We start from the raw sequence: 24,391 nt of genomic DNA on the forward strand, positions 1-24,391 counted from the left end.
GGGGGCGCCGGCGGGCTCGGGGCAGTGCGCGTGCGCTACGCGCCAGGGCGCCATGGCGCGCGCGAGCAGAGGACGCAGGCTTTCTTTCCAGGAGGTGGCGCCCCCAGATTGCTCTTTCAACTGAGGAACGTCTCAGAGATACTCAGGGAGAGTCTGGTGGGCAAAGGTTCTCTCTCATTAAGTGGCTGGGCTGGAGGGGCCTTGGGCCAGGCTCCGTAGACGCTATCTTTTAGGGGTTCTTCCAGTGGGGCTGAGCCTAGAATTGTGCCCCGTGCGAAGATGGGAAGGCCCACGCTGCCCCTGAGGGTGACACTTCGTGCCGGACTCCATCCCAGGAGTGAGGAGACCCAAGGCAGCGAATCGAGTAGAACCCATGCTTCAGGGCTGGAGAAAATGAGGCAGAGGATGCGCGAGGAGCTGGTTCACACAGGAGACCAGCAGACCTGTTCCAGATCCTGTGCTTAAGCTTCACAAGCATCATGTCATCGAATCGTAACAGGTGTTATGTTTCCTCTTTTACGGAGAAGGAAACGGGCTCAGAGCCATGAAGTCACTTGCCACAGTCACAACGTGCCAGAGGAACAAAGTGCAGATTGGGACCCAGATCTGTCTGTCCCCAAAGCCTGTGTTCCTGGCCTCAGGGAAACACTGCCACCCTCCAGCCCAGCTACAATTTTTGTTCAGGAAGTGTTTTATTCATGAAGTATAAATACATAGAAGGGCACAAATATTACAGCTCAACAAATTTACACAAAGTGAACACGCCATACAACGAGTACCCTGCTCAAGAAACCAAACATTAAGGACCCCCAGAAGCCCCATGTGCTTCCTTTCCTTCGTCCCCTCTAAAGGGTATATCACTCACCTGGCTTCTAACAACGTGAATTACTTTTGTTTGCTCTGAACTCTTTCTCACTTGACCCGTACAATGTGCACTGTGTGTTTGGCTTTTTTAAGGTAACATTATGTTTCTGAGATTCATGCATGTTGTTTGTAAAAATAGTTCTGTCATTTTCATTCTGAATGGTTTGCATTGTGTGAAGATACTTCAGACTGCATATTTTCCAGTTTGGGGCTGTCATGGTGCTATGAATATTCTAGTACATTTCTTTGGGCAACTGTATGTATTCACTTCTGGAAACATAAGAGTGGAATTGTTAGTCGTAGGGCAGATACCTGTTTAGCTTTAGTAGACACTGTCAAACTGTATTAACTTGTACTCCCACCAGTTGTGTATGTATACACTTGATATTATCAATCTTTGAAAATTTTTTTCTCTCTCGTCTGTCTGTTGTGGGTTATCACATCAGACACCAGTGCATTTACTTTTGGCCAGACAAGTTCCAAACCATGATCTCTGACTCTTCATCACAACCCTCAGTGGTAGATTTGCTTTCCTTCATTTTGCAAATGGGGAAACTGAGGCTCAAACAAGAGAAAGTCACTTCCATTAAGTCACAAAGAGAATTAGTGGCTTCTGGTCAATGACAGCTGTATGCTGGGGTGGCGGAGGGGGGGGGTGTCCCAGAGATAAATCAGATTCCTTAAGGTCCCAGAGTTTTTATTTCCACAAAAAAGGAAAACAGTTATGACAATAAATCTATCCTTTTCCTCTGCATAGGCAACTCTTAATTCTGTATTCCAGGTCTCCACTTTACACCCCAAAGGCATCCCAGATTTTTACTTGAGGCTTAGAACCTATCCCTTAAAATGGAATCCATCATCTTCCTCCTTGCCACCTAACCTCCCAGTTTCCAGGCTTCAGATTCAAACCCAGCTGAGAGCTTTGCCTTTGACTGAGAGCCGAGTCAAATCATCACCAAGTTCTCTCTGACCTCTCTGGCAATGACAAATAAATGCCTCCCTTTGGAATTTTTGTGGATATTATTAATAAATAACCATTTCCTGAACACTGACTATGTTCCTGGTTCTTTGCTCAGTATTTTGTCTCATTATCTCATTTAATCCTTACAACATTAGGGAGTGGATGGTGACATTAACCAATGGTTATACAAAGTCCTTACCTTTCACCTTGTGCCAGGGAAGTTTAAATGCTTTATACATGTCATCTGATTTAATCTCCAAATTAATGTGGAATTTGAGGTGTGAATTGTTGTCTTACTTCCTACGTTCTCAGATCCTACGTGAAAAACCAGGTTCAGAGAGGTAAAGTTACTTGCCCAGATTGCACAGCAAGTAAATGGTAGAGGTGGCATACAAATCCAGAGTCTGAGCTCTTAACCTCACTTGATAGTTATTATTTGGATCTACAGGCCACGTTAGACAGGTAAGTCAGTCGTTCTCAGGAATGAGGATGTCAGATCATTTAGGGAGTTTTTCCAAGCTAGACCCACCTTAACCTGCACCCTATTATTATGCTCTTTCTTCCCATCCCCTGGTTAAGAACCACCCATTAGGCCATTTAAGAGATGGGAAAACTAGAGCTAGGAACAGTCCAGTTGACTAAAATTGATCTCTTCTGGTTCAAACCGGGGCTTTATTTCTTTCAATGACATGCCTTTCTAAGTAGGAAGGGAGGGTCTCCGGAGAATATAGGAATTCAACCAACTTGAGCAATCAACCTGTTCTGCAGCCTTTGCCTTTGTAAACAAGGGCCACTCAGCTGGCTAAAACTCGCCCCTGACAGACCCCGGCAGCCTACAGATAAACTAAAGTGACTTTCCTCATTACTGTGCTAAAGTCTTGACCCTGGCAGGAGCTATAGCTTCATTACCATAACATGGGACCTGTGTGCGAACAGGACAACTAACCACGCCTCCAGAGGGAAACTACACCCCTGCAGGTGATGACACATCTTTTTCCTTCTCTACTACACCTTTTAAAAACCCCATGGCACTTTCCCTTGGTGCGGGCGGGGGACACTGCTTTGGAGAACATTCCCAGTGCTCTCCTCACTTGCTGCAAGTGATTAAACTCCGACTGATCAAGACCCATAGTCTCGAGGAGAGTCATCTGTTACTAGATTTTTTGGGTAACAAATCTAGTACCCCAGATGGGAGCATGGACTAGGCCCTGACCTGGCCTCTGTCTTAGGCTCCTGACAGGAGAAGCAGTGGGCTTTGGAAGCACGCCCAGGCTAACTCTCCTAAGTTGCCAGAGGAGGGATCAAAGAGGGACCCCGAGACATCCCCGGCCTGGTGTCTAGTCCACCGACTGGCACCGCAGGTCCTCGAGGGAGCAGAAGCAGCCACCTGAGCCTTTTCCTTCAGTATTCCTTTGAGGCGGTAAGTGGCAGTGGGTCCCGTGAACTGACTAAAAGTAATTTGGTCTTGGTCATTAGGACTCTGGGCTACCTGGATTAGAACCTGGGTTAAGGTTTCCAGGGTTGTCAGAAAAAGAAAGGACTCCCCTTGGGGTCTGGAAGACTGAGAGAAATCTCCAACCATCTTAACAAGATGAAACTCCGAAATAAAGACCAGGAGCTCATTTTCAGGGAGAGAGGCCGTTGTTAGGGTGCTTCCTCTAGATTGGAAACTGTTAGATACCCACCCATGACCAAAAATCAAATGATATTTTACTACAGTACAGCCTGGCTCCATCCAGTGTTCCCTGGGAAGTTGGGAAAAATGGCTGGAGAATGAGGTCATTTAATTATAACACAGTTCTCCAATTGGAGAATTTTACAAGGAACAGGGCAAATAGGATGAAATACCCTATGTACAGTGTTTTATGGTTGTCTATCAAAACCCATCCCTGGGGTTTGTCTTGCCTATGGGCTCCATTTCCTTTTATTCCTGTCTACTCCTTCCTCTGCCGATCGCCAAGTTTTGGCCAAACAAAGGCAGCCAACTGTTCAAACTGCTTAAGTCCATGAATCTTCTTTAACCACATGGCAGTGCTGGAGTCTCTGAACTTGTTCCCATTCAGCTGCCTGATTTGTGGATGGTTCTTTGCTCAGTTAAACTCTGTTAAATTTAATTTGTCAGAAGTGGGTTCCGAAAGAGAGCTCCCAGAGACCCCAGGAGCACCAAGTGGACAGGCGAGGTACTCACCAGGTTGTGCCCATTATTGGGCTCGTGGTAAGTTCTCTCAGATTCTGAAGCTGTACAGATTTGTGTTTGAGCTCTCTGAGTTTGTTTGAGCAAATTTTTGAATCTAACTGGTTTGAAAGTTGTAATAGAAACTGTGCTGGGTCTGGGATCAGATTGGATCTGATTATTACTTGGCTTAGTGATCCTCCTGCCTCAGCCTCCCAGGTAGCTGGGACTGTAAGTGAGCACCAGCATGCCCGCCTGATTTTTCTATTTTTTTTTTTTTGTGGAGACAGGGATCTTGCTTTGTTGCCAGATTGGTCTTGAACTCCAGGCCTCGATGGTGCTCCTGCCTTGGCCTCCGAAAGTGCTGGGATTGCAGGCATGGGCCATTGCTCCTGGCCCTTGATTTGATATCTTGAAACTCTTTTTATTAAAAAAAGTTTTATCTATTAAAAAAAAAAAACCCATCCCTGCAAAAAAAAAAAAAAAATGCAGGATATATAAGCTGTCCAGAGGGCCAAAAGAAACAACACTGTCTATTTTAGAAGCCCCTGGAGAGGAAGAGCCAGGCATGTGGGGACTGGTAGGGAAGGGGTGAGAAAGAGGAGTCCCTCTGTTTCCCCTCCAAGACGGGAAGTGAGGGCCTCTGGCCCTGGGAGAGAACTGGGACCGTTACCAACACAGGGCAATAGTCCCCCTTCATCCTCGGGGATTGAACCCTCAGTGCCTCCAGGGGAAAGCAAAGGCCCTCCTCCATACTTACAGAACCTTCCAGACTCTGCAGAAGCAGCCACGGCTCCTGTTACTGCTAGAGCAGGTCCTGATTATATCCCTCCTTGCTGAGAAGTGCAACTCATAATGGGACACATACAAGCCCGGAGGTGGACTGTTCCCACTCATGCAGGTGCCTGATGGGGAGGGAGGTTTACTCGGGTCCATGTGCCTTTCACAACTGCAGACTTGTATAACTGAAAATCCCATCCTGAGGCCTTATGGGTGAGCCCAGAAGAGTTTATAATTCTCATGAGGGGAATATTCTCTATGCATAACCCCACATGGCCAGATGTGTAGACCTTAATGGCAACCCTGCTCACAACAGAGGAGAAATCTGCTGCCATGGCCAAAGCTGGGGAGGAAGCTGATGTGTGCTGCCAACGTGGGCCACCCAAGCTCCTGGGCCAGTGACATGTCAGTCCCAATAGGCAATCCAAACTGGGACCCCGATGATGACAGGGATCAAGAGTGTCTAGATCATTATAGGAACATGCTGCTCAAAGAGTGAGGGAAGTAAGCTGGTCCCCTGTCAACTGGGGAAAACTCCAGGAAATAGAACAAGGCCCTAATGAGAATCTATCAGCATTCCTGGAGAGGTTAAGAAAATGTCTTTGGGATTATACTCCCTGGGACCTAGAAGACCCAGGGACCCAGGAAGCCAATTAGTGCTTGGCTCCCACTTCATCTCTGAGAGTGTTCCCAGGTATTCAGAGGAAACTCCAGAAATTGGTGATAAATCCAGGAACTCCCCCTTCCCAACTGGTAGACATCACCTTTAAGATCTACAATAATAGGGCTATGGCATCCAACAAAAAAGAAGTCAAGAAGTTAAAGAGACAAGCCCACCTTCTGGCTGTGGCCTCACAGACTGCTTCAGGTGACCCAAAGGAAGAAAGAAGACCACATAAGTGAATAACCAGGGCCCCCAACATATGACTCAGAGGCCTCCTAAGCTGGGGCCAAACAATGCACTTACTGTAAGCAGGAGGGACAATGGAAAAGAGAATGTGAATCATCCCCAGAGAGGGAAGGAAGAGGACAAACCTCAGTACCAGATCCCCACAACAAGAGAAGAGCATAACTGATGGGCCGAGGGCTCCTCACCCAGCTTCTCAAAGCCAGATCCACATCTTGCCTGAGGAGCCCCAGGTTACTTTAGGAATAGGGGGACAGCCACTTGAATTCCTGATCGATATTGGAGCCACATTCTCTGTGTTGACCACTAAGAAGGAACCTCTATCCAGGAAGGAATGTAATATAGAAGGTGTGTCTGGCAAAAAAAATACCAAAAGATCCCTGGAGCCTCTGGTCTATAAAGTAGGATCAAAAAGTCTGACTCATTCCTTCCTCCGTGTTCCTGAGTGCCCCATTCCCCTTTTGGGAAGAGACCTTCTGACTAAGTTTAGGGCCACAATTTCTTTTTTTTTTAAATTTATTTGAAAAAATTTTTTATTTCAAAATATTAAGGGGGTACAAATGTTTTTGTTACGTGGATACACTGTATAACGCGGAGGTCCGGGCTTTTAGTGTTCCTGCAACCAGGATGGTGTTCATTGTACCCAATAGGTAAGTTTTATTCCTCATCCCCCCTTCTTAGTTTCCAATGTACTTTACATATTTTTGTGCCTGTGTGTACCCATCGTTTAGCTCCCACTTATTAGTGAGAATATGTGGTGTTTTCTTTTTTTCATTCCTGAGATATTTCACTTAGGATAATGGTCTCCAGTTCCATCCAAGTTGCTGTGAATGACATTATTTCATTCCTCTTTATGGACTGAGTAGTACTCCATGGTGTACACTACATTTTCTTTACCCACTTATGAATTGATGGGTACATAGGTTGATTCCACATCTTTGCAAGGGTGAATTGTGATAAATGTTCAAGTGCAGGTGTTTTTTTGATAAAATGATTTCTTTCCACTTGGGTAGATACCCAGTAATGGGATTGCAGGATTGAACTACTTTTAGGTCTACTTTTAGCTATCTGGGGAATCTCCACACTGTTTTCCATAGAGGTTGTACTAGTTTGCAGTCCACCGAACAGTGGGTAAGCATACCTTCCTCTGTGCACCCATACCAATGCCTGCTGTTTTTTGACTCTTTAATAATGCCCATTCTGATAGGGGTAAGGTGGTATCTCATTGTGGTTTTAATTTGCATTTGCCTGATGATTAGTGATGTTGAACATTTTGAACATTTGATCCAGCAATCCCACTACTAGGCATCTATCCAAAGGAAAAAAGGCATTTTATAATATAATATTTTTAGTTCTTCGAGGTATCTCCAAATTACTTTCCACAGAGGTTGTACTAATTTGCAGTCCCACCAGCAGTGTAAGAGTGTTCCTGTCTCTCCACACAGAAGCTCACACACCCAGGCTTTCACACTCCAGCTGCGATCTGTCTTGCTCCTAGCCCCCACCTCAGGGGGAAGCAGGGTCCAAGCAACCCCTGGGAGTGACAAGGCCCCTTCCAAAGTTCAGGACATTCATATACCCCACCTGGGAGACCAGAGCCTACCACCAGGACAACAGAAAAAGGCTAGGATTTCTTTAGCATGTTTCATTTCTTTATTACTGGAGGTCAAAAGTCCGCTTTCTCTTCAGATGGCCCCATGAGCATGAACAACAGAAAAAGCATACCTGGAGTCCTCATAAATGGTCCCTCATGCTCTTTGATTGACCTAGCTGGAGTGCCCTAGGAAGGGTATGACTTCTGCCTTCTGTGCTGAGGATCCGGCGGGAGTGTTTCAGCCTCTAACGTTTGCTGATGGGTTAGCACTGTGCACCCTGCTCTCCATTACCCCTGATCCGTAAAGCTGCTTCCATCGGTAAACATCTCTAAGTCTGGGCTTTCTAGGGGTATGTCTGTCAGATCCGGGTGGCTAGAATAAACTTGTTTAATTATTCGTAAACAGTCATGCACAGGTTCAGATGGCATTTGAGGAAGTAAGGTAGCAGGATTTAAAGTAGAGATCACTCTCCATGTTGCATTTGCTTTGCCTAAAAGGATGGCCCAATATCTGCCAAGTATCCCAGAGGTCAGCCAAGATCCTCTTGTTTATTCCAGCAAGGGGAGCACACACAGTGGGGGTATACATGGTGGTGGGCTGGCCTAAGGTAAACTTTTCTGCTTCTTGAAGCAGGTCAGAAGTGTTGGCAACAGCCTGAAGGCAAGAAGGCCATCTTTCTGTAACGATTTCCAAATGTTTTGAAAAAGTAAGCAACAGGTCTCTTAATATTTCCCAAGTCCTGAGTTAACACTCCCAGACTCATTCCTTGCCTGTCATGCATGAAAAAGTCAAAAGCTTTCTTATATCTGGGAGCTCCAGCACTGAGGCAGTCAATAGCTTTTACATGATATTTAAAAAGACCCTTTGACAGTCCTCTGTCCATTTTAATGATTCATTATTTCTTCTTCTTAAGGCATCATATAAAGGCTTAGTGATAAGTCCACAGTTAGGAATCTACATACGGCAGAATCCAGCCCTGCTAGGAAGCCCCACAGCCGTGGCTGAGTGGTGGGTCTGTATACTCTGGGGAGGGCCTCCCTCCAATCAGGGAACAGGTTTCTCTGTCCTTGGGAAAGCTCAAACCCGAGCTATTTTACTGAAGGCTATGAAACCTGAGTCTTTTTCCTGGATACTTTGTACCCTTGGTCAGCCAAAAAGTTTAGAGTTAATACAGTGTTCTGATCAGCCACCTCTTTTGTGATGCTAGCAACTAATGTGTCATGAACATATTGTAGTAAAGTCCCATTCTTTAATTCGAGGACTTGGAGGTCTTTAGCAAGGGTTTCTCCAAAGACAGTAGGGGAGTTTTTAAAACCTTGGGAAAGAACTGTCCGACAGTATTGTTGCTTTGCTTTCATATATGTTACTGTCCCACGGGTCCCTTCCCCACTCTTTTTAACCTATAAGGCAGTGGCTGGAATCTTTTGTTATTAGGATGGATAGAGACTAGGGTCACAGAGTGTCCCAATAAACAGGAGGCTTCCATGTGCAGGCAGGTAAGGCAGCAGTGAGCCTGTCTTTGCAAAGGAGGATCTGGTCCCAAGCCACAGACAAAAGTGTACCCAGGGGGCACCCAAGTAATACCCTCTAGCGTATGCTCATTAATAGACTGATTCACAATATAGAGTCCAACCAGGAATCATGTTTCATGCAGGCTTTTCAAAATCTGTTTCCATGATATCTCAAATGCATGATCTGTTGGCATGATAGGGACCTATTCCTACCCTGATCCTGAACTGGATCCATGTCTGTTAATCCAATAGTTCAGGAACTATGTGGGTCCTGTGGTCCAGTGTGACCACCCAATTGTAAGGACATGGGGTAGACTGAAACATGGGGCAGATATATTTTGGTGTATGACTAATTGAACTTGAAAAGTGAACTGAGAGAGGATTGGTTTGGTTACATGGTGGCATTGTGAATGTCTGAAAAATTTGTGACAGGTATCACCAGTGATAAATGTTGATCTTAGAAAGACCGGGGGAGGTGTTGGCAAATCCAACAGTCTGACAGATTTCCCCCGTAGCAATACTCTCACATAGTTTGACTATAGTACTGTCACACCATTCTAGGCCACGTGACAAGAAAAGGAAGGGCAAAAAGGTGACTAGGGTCATAGCATTAAAAGGTGGCATTCTCGATATGCCTAAGTGCTGGGGGTGTCCAAATAAGGAGAGGCAAGGAACCATTCCTGCATGGCACAAGATGTCTAGAGTGCAAAGATTCCAGCAATATCAATAATCAAAGCAACAATTAAATAAGTTTATGGATTATCCATCTGGTAGGGAATGAAAGGTGGGGGCAGGTATTCCACCTTTTTGCACACAGCAGCAATGATGGCAAAGATTCCTACAATGCTCAAAATAGGATATATCATTTAAATTCTATTAAAAGATAAATAAATGACTTACCTAGGGTTTCTCTTTAGGAGATATTTAAGATCTGACAGGGGCTCTCTGGTCCCCTCCTGAGAGCCCAAAGTATCTTCTTGTTTTTTTCTGCTGGGCCAGGAGTCAGGTGGGGCTGGCTTCACTCAACTATGATGAATCCAGGGCTTGGCTCCCACGAGTTTGACAGAGGAGTTGGTCACCAGCAAGACTCCATAGGGCACCTTCCACTGGGGCCCTACTTGGTCATAAGGATGCTGATATCTCCAGGTCTTAAGCAGTACCCAATCTCTAGGCCAGATGTGACCATCCAATTTTAAGGACACTGGATAGGTTAAAACAAGGGGTAGGTATATAAGGGAGTGTGACTAATTGGACTTGAAAAGTGGACTGATGATAGATTTCTGCATCCATTGTAGGGCAGCATCCCTGCCATAGTGGGTGGAGTCATGAATATGCTTGACAACGTCATTCATAAGCTATTTGGGTACCAGAACCATTCCTGTTCTCATTGTATATCCACCAATCCTGAGTCCTGTGGTCAGGGTCAAACCCCCAATCGAGAATTCTTTTCAAGTCCTTCTCTGAGTATATGGGAGGTTCAGGGCCAAGATTTACTTTAGTCAGCAAGGACATCAGTAAAGTCTTGGGGGCCTTTTACCTTGCTGCTTTCTTCATGGCCTGACCAGCCCAATGAGTGCCCTTGCCACTAGACTATATGTCCACTAATGTCTAAGGCAATGGATTATAACTATAATACAATACTTCCTTGGGGGGTAAACTGTGTCTAGCAAGGCTAGGATTTCTTTAGCATGTTTTATTTCTTTATTACTGGAGGTCAAAAGTCCCCTTTCTCTTCAGATGGCCCCATGAGCATGAACAACACAAAAAACATACCTGGAGTCCACATAAATGGTCCCTCATGCTCTTTGACCTAGCTGGAGTGCCCTAGGAAAGGTACGACTTCTGCCTTCTGTGCTGAGGTTCCGGCGGGGAGTGTTTCAGCCTCTAACGTTTGCTGATGGGTTAGCACTGTGCACCCTGCTCTCCATTACCCCTGATCCGTAAAGCTGCTTCCATTGGTAAACATCTCTAAGTCTGGGCTTTCTAGGGGTATGTCTGTCAGATCCGGGTGGCTAGAATAAACTTGTTTAATTATTTGTAAACAGTCATGCACAGGTTCAGATGGCATTTGAGGAAGTAAGGTGGCAGGATTTAAAGTAGAGACGGCTCTCAATGGTATATTTGGATTGCCTAGAAGGATGGCCAGATATCTGCCAAGCCTCCCAGAGGTCAGCCGAGATCCTCTTGTTTGTTCCAGCAAGGGGAGCACACACAGTGGGGGTGTACATGGTGGTGGGCTGGCCTAAGGTAAACTTTTCTGCTTCTTGAAGCAGGTCGTAAGTGTTGGCAATAGCCTGAAGGCAAGAATGCCATCTTTTTGTAACAATGACCAATTGTTTTGAAAAAATAAGCAACAGGTCTTTTAATATTTCCCAAGTCCTGAGTTAACACTCCTGGACTCATTCCTTGCCTCTCGTGCATGAAAAGATCAAAAGATTTTCTTATAGGAGCCCCAATACTGGCACCATCAACAGCTTTAGTTGATATTTAAAAAGGTCTTTCGGCAGTCCCCAGTCCACATTAAGGGTTTGTTGTCTCTTCTCCTTAAGGCGTCTTATAGGGGCTTAGCAATAAGCCCATATATGAGAGAATCCATCCATGCCCAAGAAGCCCTGCATCTGTCACCACCGAGTGGTGGGTCTGGCTAGTCTGGTGAGGGCCTCTCTCCAGTCATGGAGCAAGTTCCTCTGTCCTTGGGAAAGCTCAAAGGATATTTAATGGAAGTCTGTGGAACTTGAGCCTTTTTCTTAGATACCTTGTACCCCCTCTCAGCCAGAAAGGTTAGATTTAATACAGTGTTCTGATCAGATGCCTCTTTTGTGATGCTAGCAACTAATATGTCATTGGCATATTGCAATAAAGTCCCATCCTTTAATTGGAGGTCTAAGAGGTCTTTAGCAAGGATTTCCCTGAAGATGGTAGGGGAGTTTTTAAAACTTTGGGGAAGAACTGTCCAACAGTATTGTTGCTTTGCTCTTGTATCTGGGTTTTCCCATTCAAAAACAAAAAGTTCCCGTGACTCTAGGCCCAGAGGGATGCAGAAGAAAGCATCTTTTAAATCTAAGACTCTGAACCAGCAGAGCTTGCCAGCCAGGGTTGTGAGCAGTGTATAAGGATTGGGGACCACGGGGTGAATGTTTTTGACAATTTGGTTAATATCTCTCAGGTCCTGAACAAATCTATATTCCCCAGTCCCTGGCTTCTGGACTGGCAGGGTAGATGTGTTATATGGGGACTGGCAAGGTCTAATGAGTCCAGACTGAAGGAAAGCAGACAGAAGAGGCTGGATTCCCTGTTGTGCCTGTTCCCTCAATGGGTAATGTTTTAAACATGGTGGCGCTATTCCTGCCTGTACCATGAAGTTGCATTGGAACAGCAGTCTTATCCCCTCCTGGTCTCCCATCTGCCCACACCTCCAGACTCACCTCTTAAAGTACCTCTTCAGGAATGGGAGCAGGTTCAGAGCCTTCTGGTTGCAGCAGGGCAGCCTGCAAGGCACAGGCCTGTTCTGGAGGCACCTGATTGATATTCAGTCACCCTGGGCTGGAGGTAACTTTGCCATTCAGTTTGGTTAAAAGATCACATCCCAGTAAAGAAATGGGACACTCAGCCATATACAGGAAACTATGTTTTAACTGGGTTTGGCCTAATTGGCACTCCACAGGTTGGAGGAGTTGCCTCACGGAGGTTTCTCCTGAGCCCCCAGTCACTGTTATAGCCTCTGAAGACAGTTTAGACAGCCAGGTGTTTATTACTGAGTAGGGGCACCAGTATCTACCAGAAATCCCAAAACTTGATGTCCCACTGTCATCATGATCCAGGGCTCCATGTGGGAAATGTGGAGGGTGCTGTTTGAGTCCGGAGGAACCCCTGGGCCCTGTCATTCCTGGTCCCCATTCTGGACAGCTTCAGCTTCAAGCTCCCAGCTAGCTTGGGCATCTGCCGAGCGGGCAGGGGATCCTTCCAGCGTTAGCATTTCTATGACATGGGCAACCTCTCTTCCAGTGCCATTCCTGTTTGCAACAGGCATGTTGTTTGGGACCTGCAGTGAGTTGTACCTTTTTGGTGGGACTCTGGGGCCTGGAGGGTCCTACCTCGGACAGAGCACCTGTGGGAAGTCCACACTGTGGTCCTGGAATTCCTTTATTTATTTATTTATTTTACCTTAGGAATTGTTTTTTTTTCCTTTTTCTTTTAGCATATTATGAGGGTACAAATGTTTAGGTTACATATATCGCCTTTGCCCCGCCTGAGTCAGAGCTTCAAGCGTGTCCATCCCCCAGAGGATGCGCACTGCACCCATTAGGTGTGAATATACCCTTCGCCCACCCTCCTCCCACCTGTCCAACACCCGCTAAATGTTACTACTATATGTCACGTAAATGTTGATCAGTTAGTACCAATTTGATGGTGAGTACATGTGGTGCTTGTTTTTCCATTCTTGTGATACTTCACTTAGTAGAATGGGCTCCAGCTCTACCCAGGAAAATACAAGAGGTCCAAGATCACCATTGTTGTGGCTGAATAGTAATCCATGGTATACATATACATTTTATTAATCCACTCAAGTGTTGATGGGCACTTGGGTTGTTTCCACACCTTTGCAATTATGAATTGTGCTTCCATAAACATTCAAGTGAAGATGTCTTTTTTATAGAATGTCTTTTTTTCCTTTGGGTAGATGCCCAGTAATGGGATTGCTGGATAAAATGGTAGTTCTACTTGTAGCTCTTTGAGGTATCTCCATAGAGGTTGGACTAGTTTGCAGTCCCACCAGCAGTGTATGAGTGTTCCTATCTCTCTGCATTCATGCCAACATTTATTGTTTGGGGACTTTTTGATTAAAGCCATTCTCACTGGAGTTAAGTGATATCTCATTGTGGTTTTGATTTGCATTTTTCTGATGATTAGAGATGTTGAGCATTTTTTTATATGTTAGTTGGCCATTAGTCTGTCTTCTTTTGAAAATTTTCTGTTCATGTCCTTTGCCCACTTTTTAATGGGTTTGTTTGATTTTTTCTTGCTGATTTTTCTGAGTTCTATATAGATTCTAGTTATCGGCCCTTTATCGGATGTGTAGCATGTGAATATTTTCTCTCATTCTGTAGGCTGTCTGTTTGCTCTTGTGATAGTTTTGTAGGTTGTACAGAAGCTTTTTAATTTGATCAGGTCTCATGTATTTGTTTTTGTTGTTGCTGTGATTGCCTTTGGAGTCTTCTTCATAAATTCTTTGCCTAGGCCAATATCTACAAGGATTTTTCCAACATTTTCTTCTAGAATTCTTATAGTTTCATGCCTTAGGTTTAAGTCTGTTATCCACCATGAGTTGATTTTTGTGAGACGTGAGAGGTGCGAATCCTGTTTCAATCATCTACATGTGGCTATTTAATTTTCCCAGCACCATTTATTGAATAGGGATTCTTTTCCCAGTGTATGTTTTTGTCTGCTTTGTCAAAGGTTTGATGGCTATATAAAAATACTTTTATATCTGGATTCTCAGTTCTGTTCCATTGGTATATGTCTTTGTTCTTGTGCCAGTACCACGCTGTTTTAGTTACTATAGACTTGCAGTATAGCTTGAAGTCTGGTAAATTGATGCTTCCCAATCTGTTCTTTTTGCTTGAGATTGCTTTTGCTATACAGGGTCTTCTCCAGTTCCACATGAAGCGTAGAATTATTTCTTCTAGATCTGTGAAAAATGATGTTGGTATTTTAATAGGGATTGCATTGAATCCGTAGATCACTTTGGGTAGTCTAGACATTTTAACAATGTTGATTCTGCTGACCCATGAGCATGGTATGGTTTTCTACCTGTTTACATCCTCTGTTATTCCCTTCCTTAGTGTTTCATAGTTCTCCCTGTAGAGGTCTTTTACCTCTTTAGTTAAATATATTCCTAGGTATTTTATTTTCTTTGTTGCTATTGTGAAGGATACCGAGTCTTTGATTTGGTTCTCAGTTTGACTGTTGTTGACGTATAGGAATGCTACTGATTTGTGTACATTGATTTTGTAACCTGAGACTTTGCTGAATTTGTTTATCAATTCCAGTAGTCTCATAGCAGAATCTTTGGGGTTTTCTAGATATAAGATCATATCATCAGCAAAGAGTGATAGTTTGACCTCTTCTGCCACCATTTGGATGCCCTTGATTTGCTTCTTTGTTGTGTTCTTTCCTTGTTTTGGTATCACGGTTATGTTGGCTTCATAAGACATGTTGGGGAGGATTCCTTCCTTCTCAATGTTGTGGAATAATTTCTGCAGGATAGGTACCAGTTCTTTGTAGATCTGGTAAATTCAGATGTGAAACCATCTGGTCCAGGACTTTTTTTTAGGAATGTTTTTTATTGCTACTTCAATTTTGGTACTTGATATTGGTCTGTCCAGGAATTCTACTCTTCCTGATTGAGCCTAGGGAGGCTGTGTGTTTCTATGAATTTGTCCATTTCCTAAAAAATATGGAATACTTCATGAATTTGTGTGTCATCCTTGCTCAGGGACCATGCTCATCTTCTCTGTATCGTTCCAATTTTAGCATATGTGCTGCAGAAGCGAGCACTGGAATTCCTTAAGTGAAAGCAGTTGCCAGAAGGCCGGCCTGCTGCTTCATTCTCCATTGTTCTCACTTTTCTATCATTTCATCTTGATCAGTGAATGCCTTAAAAGCAATTTCTACTAATGGAGAGACAGGTTTGCCCAAAGGCCCATCCATTTTTTGTAATTTTCTCCAGATGTCAGGAGTGCTTTGGCTATTTACCATTTTAGAATTTGATGGCACTTCTGGATCAATGTCCATGTACTCTCTTTATGTCTTAAAAATCCACTCTAATAATTCCTAGGGGCCCTCATTAGGCCTCTGCCTAATTTCCTATACTTTATTAAGACTGTGATGTTTTGGCACCCCCTTGTGGAGGCCAGCCAAGATGCAGTCTCTATAATATTGAGGCTTATGTCTGTCTCCGTTGTTAATATTCCATCCCAGGTCGGAAGTGGGCGCTGCGATCTGAGCAGTTGTTCTTACTGGGTTACCAGGAGAGTCAGCGTGCATGTGATTTACTTCTTCCCTGGCCTTATCTAGAACCATTCTCTGTTCCCCTGAGGCCAGTAATGTATTAAGCAGATTCCGAACATCTGCCCAAGTAGGGTTATAGGTTGCAAATATTGGGGAAAACAAGCTTTCTGTTTTCCTTGGGTCATCCCAATTTGCAGGCATGTTATTTTTCCAATTAAGTAAGTTCAGAGGTGGAAAATGGAGAGTGGACCCAGACAAGCCCCATGGGTGGATCTGTGGTAGCATCAATGCTACCACATTGGTGTCTGCTGAAGCTACAGCGGAACCTGACCAAATGATAAATTAGAAATTGCCATTTTGCAAAGCCCTAATGAAATAATGAATCTAGGTAAGTTGCCAGATTTAGCAATAAATGGCATGGGACATACGTATACTAAAAATTAATTATTGTCTGAAATTCAAATTTAACAAAATGTCTTGTATTTTATTTGGGAATCCTAGATCTAGGTAATGATCAACATTAGATATTAACAGCACTGAGACAGATGCAAAAGAATCATTTAATAAAATTAAACATCCATTTATGATTTAAAAACTAAAATAGAAGGAAACTTCTTTAATACAATAACATGTACTTACAAAAATACTACTATAAGCATCACCCTAGCAAAATGCTGAGGTCATTTCCTTTTAATAGCAGCAAGACTAGGATACCCCCATCATGCCTTTTATTCAATGATGTGTTGGAGAGCCTAAAGAAAAGTTATAAAGACAACAAAGGAAGGAATTAAACTCATTATTTCATAAGCAATATGACTATATATGTAGAGAGCCCAAGAGAGCCTACAAATGAGTTATTAAAATAATAAGTGGTGACTTCTACTTTCATCAAGATGGCATAGACTCATTTTTTTCCTGGCTCCTCTCTGGTAAGTACAACTAAAAACTTTGGAAATAATATAACAGACATTTATAAGAGGACTCTGAAAGGTAGAAAGAAGAAGGCAAACTGGTTAGAGACCTTAGGACTTGAAAAACGTCACCGTGGCCCAGCATCTCTCAATTCCTCTCCCAATGACAGGAGGTGATCCAGGCCCAGTGTCTCCCTAGCCTCCTATCCAACAGCAGAAGGCACCCAAGTAGGTACTTTTCTCCTCGTGGGTAGCAGAGATCAAGCAGGAGCCTTGCTGGCACCACTCAGTGGAGGAAAGTGCTCTCCACCCTTTTGTACCAATGTCTCCTACCCCTAACCTAGCAGCATTAAGTAGGGCCCCCCATGATGCTTTCAGCCTCCACTGACAGTACCAACAGGAATTGGGTATGAGCTCAACCAGCACTGGACAAACAAAGCAGACCAGAATAACACTGCAAAGGCTCTGAAAACTGAACTGTCATTGAAACCACAGCAAACAAAAATAGGACAGGACCTGCATGCTAAAGCTACATAGGGTGAACTCCTGCTAAAATATAAGAGTTAAATAGGATCCAGAGTCTCCTATCATAATATAAAAAATATCCCGGATATAACTTAGAAAACACTCATAATACCAAAGCCAGGAAAACCACAACTTGAATGCGAAAAGACAATCAACAGGTGGCAGCACTGAGATGAATTAGATTTGGGAATTAATCTGACAAAGATCCAAAGAAGCCATCATAAAAATGCTTCATCAAGCAATTACAAAAACCCTTGAAACAAAAGGAAAAGTAGAAAAATCTCACCAAAGAAATAGAAAATGTTTTTAAAGAACCAAAGGGAAATGATACAAATGAAAAATACAATAACTGAAACTAAAACTCACTGGATGGGGCTCAAGAATAGAATGAATATGATGGAGAAAAGAATAAGTGGACTTGAAGGTAGAACAATAAAAATTACCCATCCAAAAAAGAGAGAAAATCAACTAGAAAAAAATGAAAAACAAACAAACAAAAAAAGCTAACAAGGCCTCAGAGAACCTGCAGGACAATTACAAAATATCTAATATTTGTAAACTATCAGAGTCACAGAAAGAGAGAAGAGCATAGGCCTGAAAAAGTATTTGAAGAAATAATGACCAAACCTTCCCAAATTTCACAAAAGACATAAAACTATAAATCCAAGAAGTTCAACAGAATAAACCCAAAGAAATCCATGCCAGAGCACAGCATAATTAACTTATGGAAAATGAAGGTAAGAACCTAAACAAACAACAAAACCACCTTGGAAGTGTCTAGAGAGAAATGATGAGTTAACTGTGAGGGAACACTGATCAAATGCCAGTGGATCTCTTGTTAAAAAACATGGAGAAGAAACCCTGGCACAATATTTTTCAAGTGCTGAAAGAAAACTGTCAATTGAGAATCCTATATCCAGCAAAACTATCTTTCAGTAAAGAAGGAAAAATAAAAAGGTTTTATTAATAAATGAAGGAATACAAATGTTTTGTTACATGGAAAAAAAAGAAAAAAAAATGAAGGAAAACTAAGAGACCTGTCTTCAGCAGAGTTATCCTTAAAGAATGGTTAAAGGAAGTTCTGCAAACTCCAAATGATAACAGAAGGAAGCCCACAATGTTAAAAAGGAAGGAAAATAGTAAAATAGGAAAAAATAGGTACAAATATAATAGACTACCCTTCTCATGAGTTTTTAAAAACCATATTTGGTTGAAGAAAAAATTATAACATCATATGATGTGGTGCTCAATGTAGGTAGAGACAATTCTTAAAACAGTTATATTTTTTAAAGTGGGACGGTAAAGGGCTCTATATGGGAGCAAAGTTTCAACACATCAGTCAAAGCGGTAAAATACTGGTAAGCTGGACTGTGATAAGTTACATGTGTATATTGTAGTACTAGAGTAAGTGCTAAGAAAATCATTAAAAGTAGTATACTCGAATATAAATCAAAATGGAATTCTAAAAAATATTCATTTAACCCACAGGAATGCAAGAAAAAGTAGAAATGAAAGAAGGAAGACATGGGAAATGAATAATAAAATGTCAAACTTAAACCCAAACATATCAATAATTATTGTAAATGTAAATAGTCTATCTAAGTACATGAACTAAATGACAGAGATTGGTACAGTGAATAAAATAATATGACCCCACTAGATGCTGTCTCCAAAAAACTTTACTCCAAATATAACAACATAGATAGTTTGAAAGTAAAAGGATGGAAAAAACATGCCATGTAAATATTAATTTTAAAAAGGCAGGAGGTACTCTATTAATACTAAAATTCTTTGCTTCAGAACAGAGAAAATTGCTAAAAACAAAGGATCATTTTTCCAAGAAGACACTGCAATCCTAAGTGTGTACATACAAAACAACAGAGATTCAAAGTACATGAAGCAAAAACTAATAGAGCTGAAAGGTGAAACTGCAAACCTATGATTATAGCTGGGGAATTCAAAACCTCATCCTCACCAAGTGACAAAACTACTGGAGAGAAAATATGCAAGGATACAGAAGAACTGAATAAGACCATCAATCAATAGAATCTGATTGATATCTGTAGAATATCCAGCAATCACAGTACACATATTATTTGCAAGAACCCATGGCACATTTTCCAAAATAAAACATATTCTGGGTAATAAAACAAACAACAACAAAAATAAAATAATCAAAATTATATAGGGTATATTCTCTGACCATAATGGAATAAGCTAGAAACCAAAACAGGAAAATAGGAAATTCTCCAATTACATGAATATTAAACAACTCATTTCTAAATAATCCATGGATCAAACAGGAAGTCTCAAAGAAAAAAATACATACAATTAAATGATGATGAAAGAAGACATACTAAATTACATGGGATGCACCTAAGGCAGCGCTAGAAGGGAAATTCATAGCACTAAATGCTCACGTTAGGAGAGAGGTAAGTTATCAGACCAGTAATCTAAGCTCCTACCCAAGAAATTAGTAAAAGAAGACCAAAATAAACACAAAGCAATTAGAAGGAAAGAAACAATAAAGATAAAAACAGAGATTCATAAAATTGAACAAGAGAAACATAATAGAGAAAAATCAATAAAACAAAAAAACCCTGGTTCTTTGCATGACCAACAAAATGAATGAGCATCTAGAAAGACTGACAAAGATTACAAGAGAGAAAGCACAAACACCAACACAAATCACAAATCGCCAACATCAAGAATGAAAGATGGTATATAGAAGACCCCGCCATTAAAGTGGTAATAAGAGAATACAATGGAAAACTCTATACTCACAAATTCAGTAGCTTAGATGGAATAGATCAACTCCTCAAAAACCACAAACTATAGAAACTCAACCAATATAAAATAGGTAATCTGCATAGTCTATAGAAATTAAACTTATAATTAAAAAGCTCTAGAAAAAAAATCTCCAGGTCCAGATAATCTCACCAGAGAATTCTACCAAACATATAAAGAAGAATTAGCACTAATTTCATGTAACTCTTTCAGAAAACAGAAGAGGCAACACCCTCCAACTCATTTTATGAGGCCAATGTTACCTTGACACTGAAACCAAAGACATTAAGAAAAGAAGAAAGAGGAAGAAAAGTAGGACAAGGAGAAAGAAAATTAGACAGTGTCTCTCATGAACACAAATTCAAAAATCCTCAAAAATATTAGCAAATAGAATCCAGCAATGTGTAAAAATAATTATATACTGTAACCAAGTGGAATTTATTCCAGGTATGCAAGGCTGGTTCAATATTTAAAAATAAAAAGTATACTCTATCATGTCAACAACATACAGAAGAAAAATTATATGATCATTTTCATTTGACAAGGAGAAGCATGTGGCAGTATCCAACATCCATTTATGATAAAAACTCTCAGCAAACTAGAAATAGATGGGAACTGCCTCAACCTGATAAAACAACATCTACCAAAAAACCACAGCTAATATCATACTTAATGGTGAAAGACTGAGTGTTTTCCTAATCAGGAACAAGGAAACGATGTTCACAGTCACCGCTCTTATTCAACATTGTACTGGAAGTTCTAGCCAGCTCAGTAAGGCAAGACCAAGAGATAAAAAGGATACTGATTGGAAAGGAATAAAACTGTCCCTATTCAGATGACATGAATATCTACATAGAAAATCCCAAGGAATCTACCTCCCAAAACATGCTAGAACAAATCAGCGAGTTCAGGGTAAGGTTGCAAAATACAAGACCAACACACAAAAATCAAATGCATTTCTATACACTAACAATGAAAGTGTAGAATCTGAAATTTAAAACACACTGTCATTTTGTGTGATCAGGAGGGAGTGTGAAAAGAGCTTGGGATGCTGGAATGTCCTCTTAATAGATTTGACCTAGGTGAAGGTTATAAGGATGTGTTCATTTTGAGATAATGTTAATATATGAGCTGTATACATTATGGTTTATTTATGTACTTGATTTATTTTATGATTTGCATACTTATTCACATGTGTATTTTATTTCATGAAATGTTTTAAAAATATTCCTATGAATCACATCAGAATGGTTCCCTATAAGGAGGAAATAGGCATGGAAAATGAGTATAAAAGAAAATAAACAGGTAGGCAGGTGGGTGGGTGGGTATACAGGCAGCTAGATAAACATTAATAGATGAAACAATGGGGTCTGTGCTAGCAACAGCTCTAGAATTTTGTGCTAATATGGACACTATGTCCAGACAAACATTTAAATTTAAATTCAATTTAATTAAAAATTCAGTTCATCCATCACATTAATCCCATTTCAAGTATTCAACAGCCACATATAGCTGCCACCTACCACACTGGACAGTGCAAATGTAGAAAAGTTTCATCATCACACAAAAGTTATATTAGACAGCATACGTGGGCACGGATGAGATCTCCTGGAGAAAAAACCATGATCCGAGAAAGCAGAGAGGGAGAGTCTGAAAACCCCAATGTTAAAGGAGTGATTGTAGGAAACAGACCACAGTCACACAAGATCCAGAAGAAGGTGGTATTATGGAAGCCAAGGCCCCATATAATTTCAAAGAGGAAGTGTTAATGTCAGATGTTACCGAAAAGGAGCAAAGGAGCTAGAACTAAATAATAGGTCCTGGGAGAGTTTAGCAAAACAGTTTCTGTGCATTTGGAAGTCAGATTGTGGGATCCACACTATTAAGGAATGAAGTTAGAAATTGCCAACAAATCTGAATTTAGCTGGAGAGAGCGTTAATAAATCCTCTCCAGCTATGCCCTGTTCTACAAAGCCCAGACAGGCCAGAGGATCCCAGGGGTCTGGAATGGCATGACCAGTGCAGATCCTGCAGGGAGAGGCAGAAAGGCTCAGACATGCAGACACTTGTTTGAGCTCAGAGCGAGGCTGCCAGCGTGGGATAGATGTGGTTTCTCTGACCGTAAGGAAGTGGCCCCAGAGGTTATTTCCGGGGCCACCGGTGGGGTTCCTAAGAATTGATATGGTATGCGGTAGAGCACAGGGTGTGCCATAACACACATATACACCCACATACACACCTTGGGCTCTGGAAGAAGTGAGAAAGAAAGTCCCAGGGGGTTGTGAAATATAGAGTATTAATTTGTGAGAGTTCCCACCACCACTGCATTTCTGGAGACTCCAGCTGCAGAGAGCAACCATGGATTTCAAAGGAGAGAAGCTTTTCTCTGGGAAAGACTTAGAGGGGACTGAAGGCCAGAATCACCCCTGAAGGGCACCCCGATTCTTTGCCCATCACCCCTCCTTTCTTTGAAAGTCTCAGACACACAGCATTCTGACATCTTGGTTTTCAATTGCTGTTTCCTCCTCAGGAATCGTAGCTTCCCATCCTCCCAGTCCTTGTTTCTCTCAGGGGCCTGAGAGCTCCCTCCACCAACCCCCTGACCCCTCAGGGACCCAGGCATCCATCTCCCAAAGCTCCCACCCACCATGGGTCTCCCACCCCTGCTTGTTTCTTGTTATCTCTGGCTTTTATCCAGTCTCCTATTTACACACTTGTTTTTCCTGGTTGACTTTATGTCCCAGTCAACTCTGAGCCTTTATCTTTCCCTCTGGGAATCTGCCTGGGGTGGGCGTGGGGATGGGTTTGAGCCCCAGGGAGAGAGGAGCCGCCACCCAGCCTGGGCGCCATGGCCTCATGATAAGACAGGAGGCGTCCTGGGGGCGGCAGCTGCTGGGGTGTTGTCTGAGAGGACACCCAGGCTTTGCAGCTGCTGTTTTCAGGGGAGACTCCCCAGCAAACAATGAGTCCCCAAGGTAGGGAGGAGGGGAGTAGGGCATGGGTCAGGCTATCCCCTCGGGAGGAGCTGACTCCATCTCAGAGAGACAGTGTCACCTTCCAGCTCTTTCTTCTGCTCCCCGTGTGCAACCTAGACTCCCATCTCCCATCTCAGGCAAATTCTGGGGTGACAGAGAGGCACAGAGGCACCCAAAACCTGTTCAGCCAGTCCCTTCTGAGGGCAAAAACAAAAAAAGAAAACCCCAAACCAAATAATTTTCCAGGAAGTGGAATCTGCACAGAACCAGGAAATGGAAGCCTCACCCTTCACACACAGCCTCTGCCCCGGTGACCACCCTGCTCCCCCACCTGGAAGCACAACAGAGGCCTCTCTCCCGCCTGCAGTTCTTGAGAATTTACAGAGTGCCTTTCAGGAGATAAAAACGCCCAGTGAGGCTAGTTTCGATGTTCCCACCTCATAGATGGGGAATCTGTTGGACCGGTGGTGGAAGTCTTGCGTCCCACTCCACGGGTCTCAGACCCCTGCCCACCCCAGACACCTGTGCCTCAGTGTTGCCTGGAAATAGGACATGGGTAGTGGAGGACCAGAGGTCCGTCTGTGGGGACTGGGGAGGAGCCAGGACCCGGATATGGGTCCCTCACTATTGTTCCTGGCAGGAACCAAAGAAATGAATCTGTTTAGTGACCCAACAAACAAGTGACACCTCACCCTCGCTCCCCACTCCCCGCTACTCCAGCCCTGCCCAGAAACCCAGGCTCTCAGCACCCTGCTCCCCAGCTGTCTCCCTTAGGGACACCACCCTTCCAGGACCAAGTTTTCCAGTAGGCTCCCCGGGTGCAGCCACCAGCTGTCCTCACACCCTTGTCAGGACTCAGGTGACGAGACTCACCCTCCCCCCCTTCCCAGGCCTTCAAGGGCTCCCCGCTCCACCTGGCCCTGAGATCAGCAGCTCCTCCGGGAAGTTGGCACCATCTGCTTGGCATATGGCCCAGGGTGTGGTCTGAGGGGCCAAGAAACTCCACTATATAGCCCAGCCCACAAGCTGACCCTGCAGCTCTGGGAACCTGCAGGTGGGAAGGGCTAGGATCCCCATTTGAAGTGGGACAGTAGGTCTCTGACTCTTGCCCTTGGCTCCAGGCCTCCTCATCCTACCCCCAAACCCACTGGACATCCAACTCCTTACCCCTGTCCCCTGCTCCTGCTTTCCTCCCCTACTCCCAGACCCACTGGACAGCCAGTCTCTCCTACACACACACTGGCCCCTGGATCCAGCCTACTTCGTCCCATCTGCCTGTCTTCCCTCCCCACCGCAGCCTTCCTGGTGCCTGGATTGCCCTTGTCCTGAGGCTGGGCCCTTCTGTCCTCTCCCGGAAGGTCTCCAGCAGCGGGTGCAGACCAGCCTCCGAT

General features: G+C 43.3%; 1 non-coding gene across 1 annotated transcript; it reads right to left on the minus strand.

Annotated features, from left to right (window-relative positions):
- Positions 1 to 15,242: 15,242 nt before the first annotated feature.
- LOC123624937 lies at positions 15,243 to 15,349 on the minus strand. Its single transcript, XR_006730292.1, has one exon. It is a non-coding gene; the product is annotated as a U6 spliceosomal RNA (small nuclear RNA).
- Positions 15,350 to 24,391: the final 9,042 nt, after the last annotated feature.

This window comes from Lemur catta, chromosome 19 (assembly GCF_020740605.2).
Source record: "Lemur catta isolate mLemCat1 chromosome 19, mLemCat1.pri, whole genome shotgun sequence".
Classification (NCBI taxonomy): Eukaryota; Metazoa; Chordata; class Mammalia; order Primates; family Lemuridae; genus Lemur; species Lemur catta.